The sequence below is a fragment of the Pteropus medius genome, unplaced genomic scaffold, assembly GCF_902729225.1.
Source record: "Pteropus medius unplaced genomic scaffold, Ma_sr-lr_union100, whole genome shotgun sequence".
In the NCBI taxonomy this organism is placed as follows: Eukaryota; Metazoa; Chordata; class Mammalia; order Chiroptera; family Pteropodidae; genus Pteropus; species Pteropus medius.
In genome coordinates, this window is record NW_024354503.1 from 7,923,939 (window position 1) to 7,941,986 (window position 18,048).

The window sequence follows — 18,048 nt, forward strand, 5'->3', positions numbered from 1 at the left end:
TAACTGGTCTTGAGGTAAATATTTAATTATACCCACTTTACAGATATCAATACTGATGTTTAATAATTTGTCTAAGTACATACTCCCTAGTAAATTGCAATAGCAAAACTTGTATTTAAATTCTTAAGCACTCCTAAGCACACTGTATTAACTACTGTTGCCACAAACAGAATTAAAAACCTTTATTAGCATTTTATTTTATTTTATTATGTTATTTTATTTTATTTATTTTATTTTATTTATATATTTTTAAGTTAGATAACCCTTGGTTGACTTCACAGGTTTCAAGGATCTTGTCAGCTTACAATTTCTTATTTTTTATTTTTTATTTTTTACACCTACAGCACTTGGTCTTCCTAAGTGGTCTCCCATCCAAGTATTAACCAAGCCCAAACCTGCTTAGCTTCCGAGATCAGACGGAATTGGGCTTGTTCGGGGTGGCATAGCCGTAGACTATTAGCATTTTAGATGTTAAAAATTATGTAGTAATCCACATTCTATATCTTATAGATAGATTGTATTTACCTATGTTATATTACTTAGACAATTTGCTAACAACAGAGTCATCAAGACTGTAATTGGCATGAACAATTTGGCCACTGAGATTTCTATTTATTTCATCCAGTCGTTAAGTCATAAACTGTATAAATTAATTTTGTAAATTAAGTTGGTTAAACTAAATAAATAGCATTGATAGAAAATTAATAGCTGTCTTGCACACACCTAGAGTAGTATTCAAAATTAAACGATATGGGAAGATTTCACATTTAAAAGGAGGTCACCAAACCTATTTTGTAAAATATTTGAAGGAACTTAAGCAGTATTATTCCTACTCAACTCTGTGTGAGTTTTAGTCTAGAAAGGGAGTCTGGAAAGCATGGTGGCTAAAGACACAGATCATATTGCTGGGCATGGGTCCCAAATCTACCTCAGGTGGCTGTGTGACCTGGGCAAATCACTTTCAGTGCTTCAATTTTCACATAGAAAAAAAATATATTGCTGTGAAAATTATATTGAACAGTAGATGGGAAGCACTTAGAACAGCTTCAGTCGCAAAGTAAACAGTACATGTTATTCTCTTTATTGCTATTTTAAATTAATTTTCTTATGATTTTTTCATAATGTTAAATATATTTAAATAGAATATATATTTTTAAATAAAAATAGCTACATTTAATAAAAAAGTAAAATTTGCGAATTTATTCCAAACCCGTGATTTTTACATCATACAACTTTATTGTGGTCCTCAATTATATTATTTAAAAATATATGGGATGCAAAACTCACACACACTTTCACATTTTGTTTTTTACATGAGTCTTTCCTAGATGAGATGGAGAACTACTGCCACTTCAAGGAGCTCCGCTTTAAGTTTTGGGATTTGGGAGAACCTTTACTAAACTCATGTTTTTTCTTGAATACATCTTTTTTTTTTTTTAACTTTTGAAAGGAAGCAGTAGGTTTTATTGATAAGTTCTATGAAGACTTCAAAACATAAAATTTCCAAAAACTTATAACATGTAAATATGTGCCAGTCCAAGTAAATTCATTTGGTAACAAAACATAAGTTCTTCACATATATTTATACATTTAAAATTGTTATTTATTGTTTTCACTTATATAAGAAACATTATGAAACATTTATGTAGATATTAAGAACTGATTACTAAAATTATATTTATATCTATATAACTATGAAATAAATTATTTAATATACATCTCTATCTTAAAAATTACTTTTTTCTCACATCCACAAAATATTCTTGAAACCTATATAATATTACAATCAATATCACCTCAATAAATTTAATAAAAGTAAATAAATAAATAAATAAACATATAAAACAATTTTTTTCATAGGGCAAATCTTATCAATAAGAAATTTTAAGAATTAGGAATAAAATACTCTTTCTGATAATGTTACTATTTTGAATATGTCTTAAGAGAAATTTATTTTGCAAATAGTCTGTGTTAATAAGTAGCATTTGATTTCATTGCTGTGGCTACATTACTTTGTGATATAACTGTGAGGAAAAAGATGATCTGACTATCTTTAAGTTTGATTTTGAACTTCTTCAGTTCGTAGGCTTCTAAAAGAAGAAACTGTTCTAAGTCCGAATGAGGTCACACGGTAAACCAATACATGACGTTCCATATTCCTATCTGCATCAACATTTCTTCACTTCAATATTCTTATGGACTATTTAATATTTTTCTTCCTCTTTTTAAAACTATGTCCATAGTGACTCAGTGCTTTATGCCTAAGTCCTGATTCTGCAGCCCTTTCTTGGTGAGATTCCCGTAGGAATTTGATGCTCACATAGAAAGTTTGCTGAGTGGACACTAAAAACTCAAAATGAGCCAGAAGGTATTCTTTTCTTGCAGCACAGAATAAATGCATACATTTTCCCTCCTCATTCTGTCATTTCGTTTTAGGGATCCTTTGTCTTTTGTATATGCTAAATATAACGTATCATGTATCTGATAGTGTCATTCTGCTTTCATCTACTCTTTTTTATGAATTGCTGTGTGTGCCTCATTATTCTTTCCTTCCCTGAAGCATCCAGCATGAAGAGTACACATTAAAAAAAGTAAAAAATAATTGAAGAAGACTGAACATATTGTAGGTCACACAAAGACTAGTCAGCCAGAACACGGTCTTGTGACGTTATCTGAAGATGGCAGGATAGCTCATTGAATATATTTCAGGTAATGAGCTGGTTGACTTTAAATCATTCAATGGATTCAGAAAGTTGTGCAAAAATCACTTGCCAAGGCAAATAAGCAAAAATTCTTTGCTTTTTTCTTATCAAGGGAGAGTCACTCTTTAATTAGGCTTTTACTTGTTTCCTTGGGCACAAGCATTCATTTTCTTTAACTTGAAGTGAGAATAATCAATTAAATTAATAAGGAGTTGTAGGTTTAAGTAAAGCTCATCCTATACCTTGTTCAAAGATGTAAAACTAATACATGGCCTTATATGAAATATAATACATTCAAATTTTTTAAGTAAACAGGAAAAATGGAAAGGTTTATTACGACATTAAAAAAAAAAATTCTTGCCAGAAGTAAAGCAGATTAGAACATTTGCATATAGTAGCTTGGAGTGACAAGGAAAGTGAACATGCAGAGTGATAGTGACTAATTACTTTACTCTACTCTGACCCTTAATGAGAGCTTAAATGGAAAGAATACCAAGGAAGGAACATTGGAGCTTTACATTTATTATTGTCCATATATTCCATATACATATAGTTGTCCATATATTATCACTAATTATTTTGGAGAAAGAAAATGAAAATTCACAGTGCTTAGATGCATTAATTTTGTAAAGCCAATGATTACAGAAAAATTCTGGTAGCTTCAACTACTTTTCTTATCAACACATAATCTCTTTCTATTCTATCAACTTTGCATTTTCACGTGATGGGTACGAGAAAAGTTTCAGGCTGTAAATTGCTACTTAGAGTGAAAGTGCTACTGTTATGGGTACAATATGCACTTAATTCTTCAGGAAATGAGTAATCATGAATTTGTAAAGATGTTTACTAACATCGCATGCTTTTGAATACTGATTTTTAATCAATAAATTATAGCTTTCCTTCATTCATACTCAATGTAATAAAATTATTATATAAGAAACCCCTTTGAAATTAGAGTAAGTTTTGCTAATGCTATAAGAGTAAGTATCTCAATGCTGAAGACTCAAGAAAGTAAGATTACTTTTTGTACTTTTAAATCTGATACTAAGTAGCTAATCCAACATAGAAACCTTAATAATCATTTCATTTTGGTGCATGAATTTCTTCACTGTAAACATGATGTTCATAATATTTTCTCCTTAAAATACCTCAAAGCAGGATTAAATATGTCAACAGATAATTAAATCAGAAATGCATGTGTGTGCACGCACACACCACACACACACACATACACACAAAATACACAAATTTTAAAATACTAATGTTAATTATTAAATTAAGTATTTTAGATAAAGTATTAGATTTTAAAAATATTATAGCAAGTCCTAATATTTCTTAGAGAATGACAATGTCATAAGCAAAAAATATATATGAGATTTGCAATATTAGGAAAATTGAAAACATTCCGAATGGTGAAACAAATATATAAGTTAATTGGATTTATTAGTTACAAAAGACAAATTAAATCCCTATAATATCACTTTAGAGAATTAGAACACTAAATAACATTAAATCTGGAACTTTTCAGAAGACAACAATTCTTTTTATGTCAATCTCTGAACATTAGTACAGGAACATTGGTTAAGTTCAAACCTAATTTTTTCATATTATTTAGAATTGGGGGTTCTATTTCAACCTGAGAGTTGTATTATATTGGTGATTGCTGTTTTTCTTCCTTCTTTCCTTCCTTTTTTTTCTTTCTCTTTTCTGCTCTTTTCTTTCTTTGAATTATGGTTGTGTGGTTCCTTTATTTGACCCCATTCACACTCTGGACCTCTAGTCTAGCTTTTACTTTGGTCAATCAAGACCTTTGGTAGGGATATTCTTGAACAAATCATCCAATCTGCAGGTGACTTAACTCAGGTCCTGGATGAATGGTAGAGTCTACTTCCTCCATTCTCCTTGTGTCTGCAGTTTTCATAAACTGTAGCTGCAGAGAACTGCTGGCAGCAACTTTTTCAGTGTGTTTTCTTAAATGGGAGCTCCATTTAAGTGCATGATTAATTGCAGTGAGATGCTTAAAATCTCTGCTTATTACAATGTGCATGATTGTCTTAATTCTATGGGAGTACAACTCTTTGTCAGCTCTGCTGTTTAAACACTCAAAGCCCAGTGCTCATACAGCTTCATTCTGGATCATTGCTTTGTGTTTCTTTTCCATTTTTCTTCCATACATATATTTTCCCTTTGTTTGTACCACCTATGTCTTTTTAATTTATCCATCTATATGTTATCTTCATTCTAGATTTGGAGAAAAGATGAGACATCAAAGCATCAATATATATTTCCATTTTCCCTGGAAAATGAGATTTTAAAAAGGCTTTCCTTGTTCTACCACATAATTACTAAATCAGAATCTTTGGTCATAGGATCTAATCAAGAATTTTTATTTTAACTCAATATGAAATTTTATTGCATAACCAAATTTAAGAACATAAATTAGAATGTGTCTACTTTTATTTAAAGAGAAATATGCTATAGTTAAAACCACAATTTAATGCAAAATAAATTTCTTTTTTTATTAAAGACTGATCTGAACTAAACAAATCATTTTTTATTGTGGGGAAAACATACAAGATCTATTCTCTTAAAAATACTTAGATGTATAGTATTTTTATCTATAAGCATAAAATTGTATAACAGATCACTAGAATTTTTTCATCTTGCATAAGAGAAACTTTATAGCAGTTGACAGCAACTCCCTATTTACCCATCTTCCCAGTATGTGGTAACCATCATTCTACTTTTTGTTTCTATGAGTTTGACTATTTTATACATCTCAAGCAAGTGTCATCATGCAATATCTTTCTTTCTGTGACTGGCTTATTTCACTTAGCATATGTTCTCAAGATTCGTCCATGTTGTTGCATATAGAAGGATTTTCTTTTCTTTTTTTAAGCTCAATAACATCTCATTGCATATATGTATACATATATACATATATACATACATATTCATCTGTCAATGAACATTTAGATTGCTTTCATACTTTGGCTATTGTGAATGCCGTGACAATGAATATAAGAATGAAAATACTTCTTTAAGATCCTGATTTAAATTCTTTTGGATAAAAATCCAGAAGTAGGATTGTTGGATTATATGGTAGTTCTATTTTTAATTTGTGAGAAACATCATATTGTTTCCATAGAGACTGCACCATTTTCCATTCGCACTAACAGGGTACAAGGGTTCCAGTTTCTTCATGCTCACCAACTCTTGGTGTTATTATTATTATCATTATTATTTCTTTTATAATGATCATTTTAATAGCTTTAAGGTGATATTATATTGTGGTTTTGATTTGCATTTTTCAGTTGATTAGCAATGTTGAACATCTTTTCATACACTTGTCAACAATGTACGTCTTTTGAGAAATGTCTCCTCAAGTCCTTTGCCTTAATCTAGTTGTCGTTTTGCTATTGAGTTGTAGGAGTTCCTTATATATTTGGATATGCGCTTTACAAAAATGTTTTCCCCATTCCATAGGTTACCTTTTACTCTGTTAATTTTTTCCTTTGTTGTGCAGAGGCTTTTTAGTTTCACCTAGTATCATAAGCCTATTTTTCTTTTTTTCCTTCAGGTTTCATATGCAAGACATCATTGGTGAGACCAAAGTCATGAAGATTTTTCCCTGTGTTTTTTCCTGGGAACTTTATAGTTGATTTATACAAGTTCAGCAAAAGTTTTTTTTAAAAAAATAAAATAATGCCAGTATGTTGGAAGATTTACCACTTAGTCCCTGTACATTAATGTTGGGAAAGGTCATCAAGATGTGACCACTGGTTTGACCCACAAGATCCACATGAGCAATTGAAGGTTCCTCACTCCTTCCTCTGTGCTTGGAATGTGTGCTTTAGTTGCTTTCCCTGAGCTAGAAGCTGCACAAAGACACAGCCTTGTGATAATAATTTGGCGATGAAACTATCTGGACTGGGTACATGACTAAGCCTATTAAGGTTTCTTTTGTTCATGACTGTACTTAGTTAATGTCTCTATACAAACTTTTAACATTCTGGTAGGCTGGTGTGAAAATTTACAGGTTTTGTGGCCACCGAAGACAAGTCTTTTAAGTTAAGTTCCCTTGCTTATTAAACCCACCACCTACTGATCTGGAGTGGTCTGCCTTTCTTTAGTCTTTCCCTGCCCTCCACTTACAGATGAGGAAGCTGCCGGCCAGGTTTGCAAAGCAACAATTGGTCCAATGGTTCATGCAAATCTTCCTTTAAGGGTAAATGTAGAAATAGGCTCTATTTCTAACATTCAATATGGTAGCTCTATTTTATAGTTTCACCAGTTCACTAATATGTTCCTTTTGATAACAAGAAATATTAGACAATTCTGAGTAAAATATAATCCCATAGAACACATGGAGATTAATTAGAAACTAAATGTATTACATTCGATTTAGCGTATTTACTTATGTTTTAAGGGACATAACATGATATATGGCATATGGGAATCCACATTATTCCTAGACTAGTATAATGGAAAAGCTAGAGATGCAATAAGATGCAATAGCTAGAGCACAGTGCTTGATTTAGGAGATCAGAGCTCTAATGTTGGCTCTGTTACAAATTACAATAACTTTGAAAGTTTCTTTACTGTTCATTTTATTTACTTATAAGATGAGGGCACTGGACTACAGTTTACCTCTAAGTTCCTCCTAGCCATAAAATTTGTTTAGGATTTTCCTGTATCTGAAGATATCAGTAGGAAATTTTAAGTATTATTTTTATCTTAAATCTTTGGTTTCTATGAATATTCCTACCAAGATTCACCTTAGAAATATTTATAAAATGTGGATTTCCCACTGCATACTCATAAAATCAGAATAGCATTTGCATTTTAAAAAGTTTTTGCAGTGTTTCTGACATACCTATTCTATCCTTTGTTGTTTCATAGAACAATTTAGAATTTGATGATAGACAATAAGTCCTTTTTCTTTGCTCGAAAACACATGAGGGCACATGAAAGTTATAATTTTAGAGCCTTAAAAAGAAATGATATATTACTTTGTTGTAAGTAACTAAATATTCATTAGGCAGCTCAATATGTTTTCACATTTCATTACACAATATTACCTTTTTCCTTTAGGGAAGCTGACAACTTCACTTCTTTCTCCTTAAGAGGCTCTAGAAAGAAACATTGAGCATTTATTTGCAACCAAGATTTAAAAAAATTGAGAACACGTATATAATAGAGTTAGTGAGAGACAATTTCTTCTATGAGTCTCCAACATCTTAAAAATATGGTCCTTGGTTAAGGTTAACCAAATAAAGCTTTATAAATTCTACCAGGTTCAAATACAAAATGATTCTGATCATATCATAGATTCCAGACAATATGTGAACAACTATATTATACTTCTTCAACAACCTCTATAAAAAGTTAAAGCAGTTTTCTGCCTCCTCTGCAACATTAGATCTCAGTATTGATTTTACTGACAAAAATTACTTTTAATGTAGTGAGAAAGAAAGAAGAAAAGAAATATATTTTTTTAGCCCTTTTTTATATTCCTACCTGTGGTTTGGAGAATATGGTGGTAGCACTTGGAAATAGATATGTCACTCAAGCAATCAATTAGAAATAATTGAATCCAGGTGCCTTTGGTTGGTGTCCAAAAATGGACTTATAGGTTCTATTGAAAAGGCCAGGTTCTTCAAAGTAAGATTTTCTTGGCAGATAAGATACAGCCTTAAATATCTATATATTTGTAGAACTTTTAAAAATGGCTTTGGTGGCAAAGAAATGTCCATTTGCCATTTATTGTGCCAGGTATAAATAGGATCAATTTTTTTCTACACTTTAGAATGAAAGGATGAAATCAAGAGCCATGGATTGAATGAACACACTGAGAAACTTCATTAACTTTTTTTTCCAAGTTGATGAGGGTAATTTACTGCTTTTGCATTTCCTGGCTAAACCAAAAGAATTAATGTACTGTGAAATGAGAAGTGGTGGTGGGGACTGATTCTCAGTGGGGTGGGAGAGCTCAATCTCTAGAACTTCAGGGTTCAAGATTCAGCATATTGATTCAAATGGGTGAGTGTATATATTTGTCTGAATGAAAGTAGATGTGAAATATAAGACCTAGGGAAAGGAATCAACAAGACTGATTTGATTTTTTGAAGAAAGAAGGAGTACGATAACAGCTATACTTTTATAGGGTATTTGAAGGTCATAAACCCATCACTTTAAATTTGGAGCAAGTTCTCACAAAATATAAATTGATCTTTATTTCCAAGTTCGCTAATAGGAAGGTGGTTTCTGCTCCCAGGCTGAATCATCTGCACTGACTTTCTTGCAAATCATTTCCTCTCAGTTTTATTTATTTATATTTTTTTAACTTCGAGGAGTTTCAACCTGATTTAGGAAGTCCAAAGGATGGTCTGAGCAGTTTCTAACTACCAAAGAAAGTAGATGGAATATCAAATCTTACAAAAAATGGGGAAAGAGTGCTATATGGAAATTATGCACATCTGTATTAATAAAGATAGATCCATCATTGGTTTGGGTCAGCTTAAGGCATTTTTCAACTCATTTGTCTTGTTTATCAGGAGATAGGAATTGGAGAACACATTTTTATGTGTATGTTGTTTTTTACAAATATGGTAGTTTCTTTGCATTTGTCCAAGAGCCTACAGGAAAGCATACAAATCTTGATTATCAGCATCTGGAACATATTCAAAGATTCTGAAATATAAATTGGAACTCTCAAATAATCTAGGCAAGGAGGTTGTGATGAAGAAAACATTACAAAGGAACAAGAAGATGGTTTCAACTTTTCCATTCCTCGACACTGCTCTCGGAGACAGAGACAGTAATGAACTAGAGTGAGTGTCCATGAGAAAGTATAGGCTGTTGGGAATCAGGTTCAAAGTCCTCAGACAATTTATCCCATCTTTAGCCTAGTTTTTGTTTGGTTAGTAGGAATGGCCAAATAAGAAGATTTTGAAGACAAATAGAAGTTGAGGAATCATCAGGTGCATGGTCCTAAGCACCAGAATGTAAAAGAGGATAAGGTCTGCTGAGGATCTTTTGGCGTTTGATCCAAATATACACAGTCCTGTGTCACAAAAGTAGTCAACAGTTCTAATGTCCATTATACTACTCTAATGCCAGAGAAACCTAAAGATACTACTATTACATTCTCAGTAGAGGAGAAATTCATCTCTTTGTTGCCTTGTTTGGGTTTGTTTTGCTCTTCCTCCATCTATGGATGAATCCTGTATCCTCATATATGTCAGACGAGCTATAAGAAGCAAGGGGCAATGGGATAAGGTGGATGACGGATGGAATATAAAGGGGGTATCTACAGGATTCCATGTGGATCACAGCCAAATAATCAGGGCTCTGCCCTGTGAGTTGGTTGAGAGGACATATATGAGTCCACTAGTCCAGGAATGCCAGCAGCAAAAGCCAGCAAGTCATGTCTTTCTCCTGCTCTTTTTCTTTCAAACAATGATCACTAGACCTCCTCTACACCACTTAAATAAAGACACAAGCCTAGCAATGCTTCTTTAAATGCCTACTTTAAATGCCTAATTCATGGTTATCACATCCCAGGTAAATGTGGCCCCAAATAATTTTTTGTGTAATAATCTTGATTTTATAATTGTAGCATTTCTTCAATATAGGATCTAATGTGTACATGAAAAGTGGAATCTATGAAAGATTGACAAATGTAGGCAACCTCTTAACTGCATAATATAAACAACTCACTATATACAATGACTTCATTGCAATAAGTGGCTTTTTAGCAAGTGGAATTACTGCATTCTAATTCTGCCACAGCTCAGCAGCAGGCTTCAAAGAGCTACTTCAGAAAAAATACCATTGCAGAAGTTTTTAAAAAGTCCTTGAAATCTTATAGGTAATCCTGCAATTTCTTTTTTTTGTAATGATAAATTGTATTCAGAAAATAAAGAAAACATGGCAATACAACTCTATTCTAAAATAATGTTCAACTTATATATAACAAAGACAGTTGAGGGCATTCACACAGCTTGAATAAAAAAGAGGTGCATTTTAAATAGTTCTAAATCAATAATCACATGCAGTAAACCTTTATATATATAATTTTCTAGTGACTGACAACATCTTGCAAATAGTAGAGAATTTAATATTGAGTGAAAGTATTCACTAACAAAATTGCCTGCAATTATACATTAATAACATAACAACAATAATGGAAATTACAGGAGCCTACTTAGTGAAGTGGTCAGTGTGGGTTTAATCCCCCCAATAATGTTTTCCAGGACAGAGTTTTACAACTACCATTTCCAACTATTTTAGGCTTTGGCACAAGTGAAGTCTTTAAGTAGCAATTTAAATTTTTGATAATTATCATTGCCAGAAAGGTAATGTTTTGTAGGTAAACTCCCCTTTCTTTTGAGATGCTTTTATACTGAACACTAATGTATGGTCCAAATTTTCCTATGACGTAAGTGTGGACCAAAACAAATGTATTTTATAGTATATTGGAAAGAGGGAAAGTTTAGATTTTGCAAATTGTAATTTGTAAATCATACATAAATATATATACATATATATATATATAATCCATATATATATATAGTATATATAGCCATATGTATAGCTATATATAATACATGTGTATATTATATCTATGGATTTTCCTAGTGGTATATTTCAATGACAGCTTTAGTTCTTACATTGTCAAGGAAAATGTTTTTTAAAATTGTCAAATAAAATGAGACTGGAAGATGAGAAGGAGTTTTTCCCAAAGTACAGGTAACTACTGGAGAAAAATAGACTAACCTCAGCTGTAGAAATTAAGGAGAGTCACCTTAATAGCAAAAGAACTAAAACTATTTTTTCATACTGCATAACCAACTGTGCTGATGTTAAATAGATTTTTCAAATTTACGTAATAAGCTCTAAATTCAAAGCAAAGTTGCTTTGAAGAATACAAATACAAAAACCCTGTTTTAAGGAATAAGCAGCATCTGTGTTAAAATGAAAAGATGGACTTTAAAGTCCAACAGACTTGACTTTGATTCTTGCCTTTGCCTTTTACACAGTGTAACACTGAGTAACTTACATGAGCTATACCTCAGCTTCCTCATTGTAAAAAGTGAGATATCAAGAATAACTTGCTGAAACAAATGGGTTAAGATAGCAATGTTCCTGGCAAAGAGCAGATGCCCTGCCTCTGTATTTCTTCCAGACAGTGCCCATAACTTTGCCTGGCTAGCTCCTCATCCTTTTTACTTGAATGTAATATAACTTCTTCAGGAAAGCCTTCTCTGATTCCTCAGACAGTTAGGATCTCCGATTTCACTCTCTTATAGCACCTTGCACATTTTCTCTATGATTCTTATAATTTTAATTAATTATGTCATTAACATCAGGAGGGCATAGACTATGTCTTTCGTGTATTCCCAGTGTCTAGTGAGAATGTGTTCTGATTACTGAATATTAGATAAATAGAAAGAATTACTGACTTGGAAGGATTATGCACATAATATAAATTTTATGAATGGATAGAAAGGGGGAAAACCACAGCACATGGAGGTGAGTCCATTCTATATTCTTTATTTCCTTCTACATTTTTTAACTCCTTAATTCTTTAAGGAAAACTCTTTCCCTTCTCTCTCTCTGTCTCTCTGCCTCTCTGTCTCTCTATCTCTCTCTGTCTCTCTCTGTCTCTGTCTCTGTCTCTCTCTCTCTCTCTCTCTCTCTCTGTCTTTCTCTCTCTGCCTCTCTTTTTCCCTTTCTCCTTCCCTCTCTCTCTTGAAATTGCAATCAGGGTACTTTTTAGGTCACAGTAAACTAAGAAAATATGTGAGGGAAATGTAAATAAATACAAGTTTTCAAGTATATGAGGGTAACTTGTGCAATTTTGACCTGCACATCTGCAAAGGTGATGACTCTAATATATTATGGACTCATTCAGATATTTTGATAATACATATCTAGTGTTATGTTACATTGGCTCTATTACTCTATTACCTTTATCCTTCGGAATCGAAGAAGTTTTCACAGATTTTTCTTTTCTAATTTCTGCAAAAAGAATCATGAAAAAAAAAGGTTAAAAAGAATAATAGAGATAAAAATGGCAAGTTACTTCATATATTTTGTTTACTGAAGCCTAAAAAATCAAAGGGCTTTGAGCTGATATTCAAAATACAGGTCTATATTGGGATAAGTTGCCTATAAGGCATTAACTAAATATGTAGAAAACAGAAAATAAATCCGCTAATTATTATCATGAGGGACAAATTATGATAGACACAAAAAGGTAAAAATAAAATGCTAACATTGTCAACTTACTACATCACAAGGAATGTTCTCTACTGTTTTGTCATTCAACATTCACAATTCTACAAGGTAGGTAAGTCCTCTTACATTTCTGTTTTTCGCATAAAGAATTAAATAAATAACTTTCTCAAGGTCATGTAGCTCTAAAATAGGAAACCTGGGATTTGACCTGATGACTCTAAACTCAATCACAAAGGTACTGGCTCTGATAGCTGAATAACAGAATCAGGAAAAGCTTTTGCAGGTGGTACCAAGACAGACCTTGAAAGATGGAAAGAAATTAGACCAACAGAGATGGAGTGGAAAGGAAGAAACATTTTCGAAGGACAGAAGAGACACTGCAGAGACCTGGGCTGGGTGCTCTGTCAGTTTGGCTTTGTGAGTCACTTGTAACCAACAGAATTCAATGGAAGTGATGCTGTGTGACTTCCTAGGCTAAACCAGAAAAGGCCATGCAGTTCTCACCTGCTTCTCTAGGAACACTAGCTCTGGGGAAGCCAGTTGCCATGTGAATACTCCAACTGACACCCCCATGCAGCAGAAGGTATATATAAATGGTCTGGTCAACACCCTAAACTGAGCTCCCAGCCAGCAGCTAGTATCAACTACCAGCCATCTAGGCCAGCCATCCTGGACATCCAAGAGTTAAGGGTACTTTAGATGACTACAGCCCAAGTCTACATCTGACTGTAATCATATGAGATACCCAAATGAAAACTGACTAGTTGATATCTCCTGAATTTCTGGCCCTCTAAATCATGAGCAAAGTAAAGTCAGTTATTTTATACCACTAAGTTTTGGAGTGGTCTGTATACAGAAACGGTATGTGAAAGTCAGCTAATACATAACAAAGTATTACACCATGTGCAATATAAGTTTTCCATTAGAACTATATAGATAGCTGAGAATTTTTCATTCTACTTTTAAAATTGAGGAAGGTTTTCACTGAGAAGAATTTCACTGGTCAGGAAATGCCAATTTAACGGTATAACAGGGTGTAGAATGTAAATCTTATTACTTAAAGAGTTGAGGATCCCATTTCTTACTTGGTTTACAGAATGATAATCTGACATTTTAGATAGGAAATGTAGTATAGCGAGGCCTTTGGAGGAAGATATGACTTTTGTTTAGAATGTAGTATGTTTCTATGCCAACAAGATATCTTAAAAGACAATGTCTAAGAAGCAGTTGGAAATACAGATAAAGGGTAGATTATATACAAGTGTTGCAGAAGGAAAGCAATTTTTGGTCTCATTCATAAATAAAAACATCAGTACAACCAGTAACATGATTTTTTAAATGCCCCTCAAAATCTCATTTACTTTGGTCACACAAATTGACTTGATTTAGTTAATAAACTTAGTATATAAAGGCAAAATAAACTAGAAACTGAAAAATTGTTTTCTTAATAATATATGCAAATAAAAAAGGCTGATGTTCTGAATTGTAACGTTTTACTTGCATGTTTCAAATCCAATCTCACATAATTTGCCTAGATGGATATATCATCATATATTAGTAGTAACAACTTAATTTTATGAAGTTTGATTAGCTATTGTCAGATATTTAAAAATGAACACATACAGGCTGTTACCGAAATAGCTATACAAGTCAAGTTTTAAATAATTTACTAGATAAAAACTTCATTTTAAGAGAAAAATATTCAATTTTATAAGTCCAGGAATTTTTTCTTTTAAGTTAAGGATCGGAAGATATCTATCAAGGAAAATAAATAGAAAACAGTATATGTTTATTCTTCAAACATTAGTGTGTAGCAGACAAAATGTATATATAACAATAAAGTTTCCTTCTACAACAATTTTTAAAAAAAAGCTCTTAAAACAGACAAAAGCCTGAAATAATGGACAATGCTGTAACAGAGGAAATAGGCACTAGAGATCTTCTCTGGCAGAAGCATAAATATTTTGAGCCCCAATGTATTTAGAGAAAATAGTAGTAATTAATTATATCTTTTATCTGGCTATTATTTATTATTTATTATTCCGAATGATCAACTTCAATGTCAATTCAGTATTAGTGACATTAGGATATTAACAAAAGTGTTTCTGTTGGAGCATCCTGACTTGACATCAATGTCAAGTATAACTAGATTGAGAAAGAAAACCCTGAAATCTCAAAGTTTAAAAAGATCCTAGCAATCATTAGGCAGTTCAGGCTCCTAGCTGTGTAAAGAACCTGCCTCAAAATTCTTACTCTTTCTTACCCAGCTAGCTCTACTGAAGAGCTCAAAAATATCAAATCAGAAACTATATTTTTTCCTCTTTTATAGATATAAAATACCTATTGATTTGAGATATTTTTTTCATGAGCATGATAAATAAAATCAAAGTATCAACTTTTTGGATTTTTCTTCCAATGGAAAGAATAATTTTAAAGAACCATATGGAGAGCTCTTCCATAAGTTCAATGACACCAGATAGATTCCCAGAGTATGAATATTAATGTACATCACACAGCATCAAAAATATCTCTATTGTTTCTTAAAGTGATACTGCATTGTTATTATATTTGTAATATTTAATATGTGAATGTCCTACCTGTACCTATCATTTTTTATGTTCATTTGGACATAATTTTGACAATCAGAGATATTTTAGAAATGGTATTTTATAGCATTTTTATTTCTTTTCCAAACTCCAAAATATGTGTTGTAAATACAGCGAAAAGTATTCTTAAGTTGTCTAAATAATTTAAAATACTATGCTTGTAATTCCCATGAGGGAAAATATAATATATTGATGCTTACCTAATAGCATATTTGAATGTTTCTGAAGATGTGTTGTCAGAGGTTAATTTTACTCAGGACATTGTCCATTAACTTTGTAATTAAGTATGACTTGGTCAGGAAATCAGCTTTAACTTTCTCTGTGTTCTAATGATGCACTTAATTATTCCCTATTTTGTGGGCTAAAGAATTCGACTCATATTTTTAACATTTTAAAATATTTTTTCTAAATATCTTTTTAAAAATCTTTAATTTAAAACATTAACCAGTTCTTAGAATCAATGAACCAATATTGATACATCATTATTAACCAAGTTCACAGTTTACTTTAGGGTTAATTCTTCATTTTGTCCATTCTATAGAATTTGACAAATATGTAATGACATACATTTACCTTTATAGTATGATACAGAACAGTTTCACTGCCCTAAAAATCCCCACCTAATTATTCCTCCCTCTCTCCAAACTTCCCTGGCAAACACCAAACTTTTTACTATCTCCAAAGTTTCATCTTTTCCAGAATGTCATGTAGGTAGAATTATATAATATAGAGACTTATCATATTGGCTTTTTTCACTTAGAAATATAATTTAAGGTTCCTTTAAGCCTTTTTATGGTTTGATAGCTCATGCGCTTTTAGCAATGAATATCATATAGATATATCTGAGTTTGTTTATCCATTCACCTATTGAAGAATATATTTGTTGGTTCCAAGTTTTAGTAACTAGAAATAAAACTGATATGAATATCTGTGTGCAAGACATAAGTGGACAAACATTTTCAACTCATTTGGGTAAATACTAAAGAGCAAAATTGCTGGATCATTTGGGAAGAGTATATTTAGTTTTGTAAGAAACCATCAAACTGTCTTCCAAACTGTCTGTTCCATTTTGCATTCTTTTCAGCAATGCATCAAAATTCCTGTTGCTCTACAACCTCCCCAGCATTTGATGATGTTGGTATTTTCAATTTCAGCCATTCCAACATGTGTGTAGTGGTATCTCATTGTTTTAATTTGCGATAACTTAATGATGCATAATATTGAGAATGTTTTTCATATGCTTATTTACCATTTGTATATCTTTTCTGGTGAGGTATCTGTTAAGATTTTTGCCAGTTTTTAAAATGGGTTTTTCATTTTTCTATTGTTGAGTTTTAAGAGTTCTTTTTGTGTTTTGGATAATAGTCCTTTATCAGATATGTATTTTCAAGTATTTTTCTCATTCTGTGTCTTGTCTTCAAATATTCTTGATAGTATCTTTTGCAGAGCAGAGTTTTAATTTTAATGTTCAATTATCAACTTTTTATTCATGGATTGTACCTTTGATGTCATATCTAAAATGTCATTGCCAAACCCACATACACTTTTCTCTTATGTTATCTTCTAGAAGTTTTATAGCTTTATTTTTTAATTTATGTCTATGATCCACTTTGAGTTCTTTGAGAAGAATGTAGGGTCTATGTCTAGATTTTATTTTTTCTAATAGATGTCCAGTTGTTTTAATACCACTTGTTGAGAAGATTATTGCATCTCCATTGAATTTCTTTCACTCCTCTATCTAAGATAAGTTGACTATATTTTTGTGAGTCTATTTCTGGGTTCTCTGTTCTGTTTCATCAATCTGTTTATCTATTCTGTCACCAATATTACACTGCGTTGATTACTGTAGCTCTATAGGAAGTCTTAAAGTTCAGTAGTTTTCTGATTTTTGTTTTTCTCTTTTAATATTGTCTTGACTATTCTGGATCTTTTCTTTTTCCATAAAAACTTAAAACTAGTTTGTCGATATCCACAATATCACTTTGTCAATATCCACTGAGATTTTTATTATGATAGCATTGAATTTACAGATTGATTTGAGAAAAACTGACATCTTAACAATTTTGAGTCTGCCTATCCATTAACATGGAATAGCTCTCAATTCTTTAGTTCTTTTATTGCTTTCACCAGAGTTTTGTAGTAATATATATATATATATAACCTGTTGTCTCCAAAGAATATATATACATATATATGTGTGTGTGTATATATATATATATATATATATATATATATGAAGGAGAGAGAGAGAAGAAGAGAGAGAAAGAAAGTTAGATTTATATACGAATATTACCTTTTTGGTGCTAATGTAAATGTATTGCTTTTAATTTTGTTAATTCCATTTTTTCATTGCTGGCATCGGACAAGTGACTTTTGCATATTAACCTCATATCTTGCAATCTTGCTATAATCACTGATTAGTTCAAAGTTTTCCTTGATGCTTTGGGATTTTCTACTTTGACAATTTTACATTATATGTGAATAAATACAGTTTT

The 18,048-nt window shown here is 31.8% G+C and overlaps 1 pseudogene; it reads right to left on the reverse strand.

Moving 5' to 3' along the window:
- Positions 1 to 335: 335 nt before the first annotated feature.
- Positions 336 to 454, reverse strand: LOC120596411 (uncharacterized; annotated as a pseudogene).
- Positions 455 to 18,048: the final 17,594 nt, after the last annotated feature.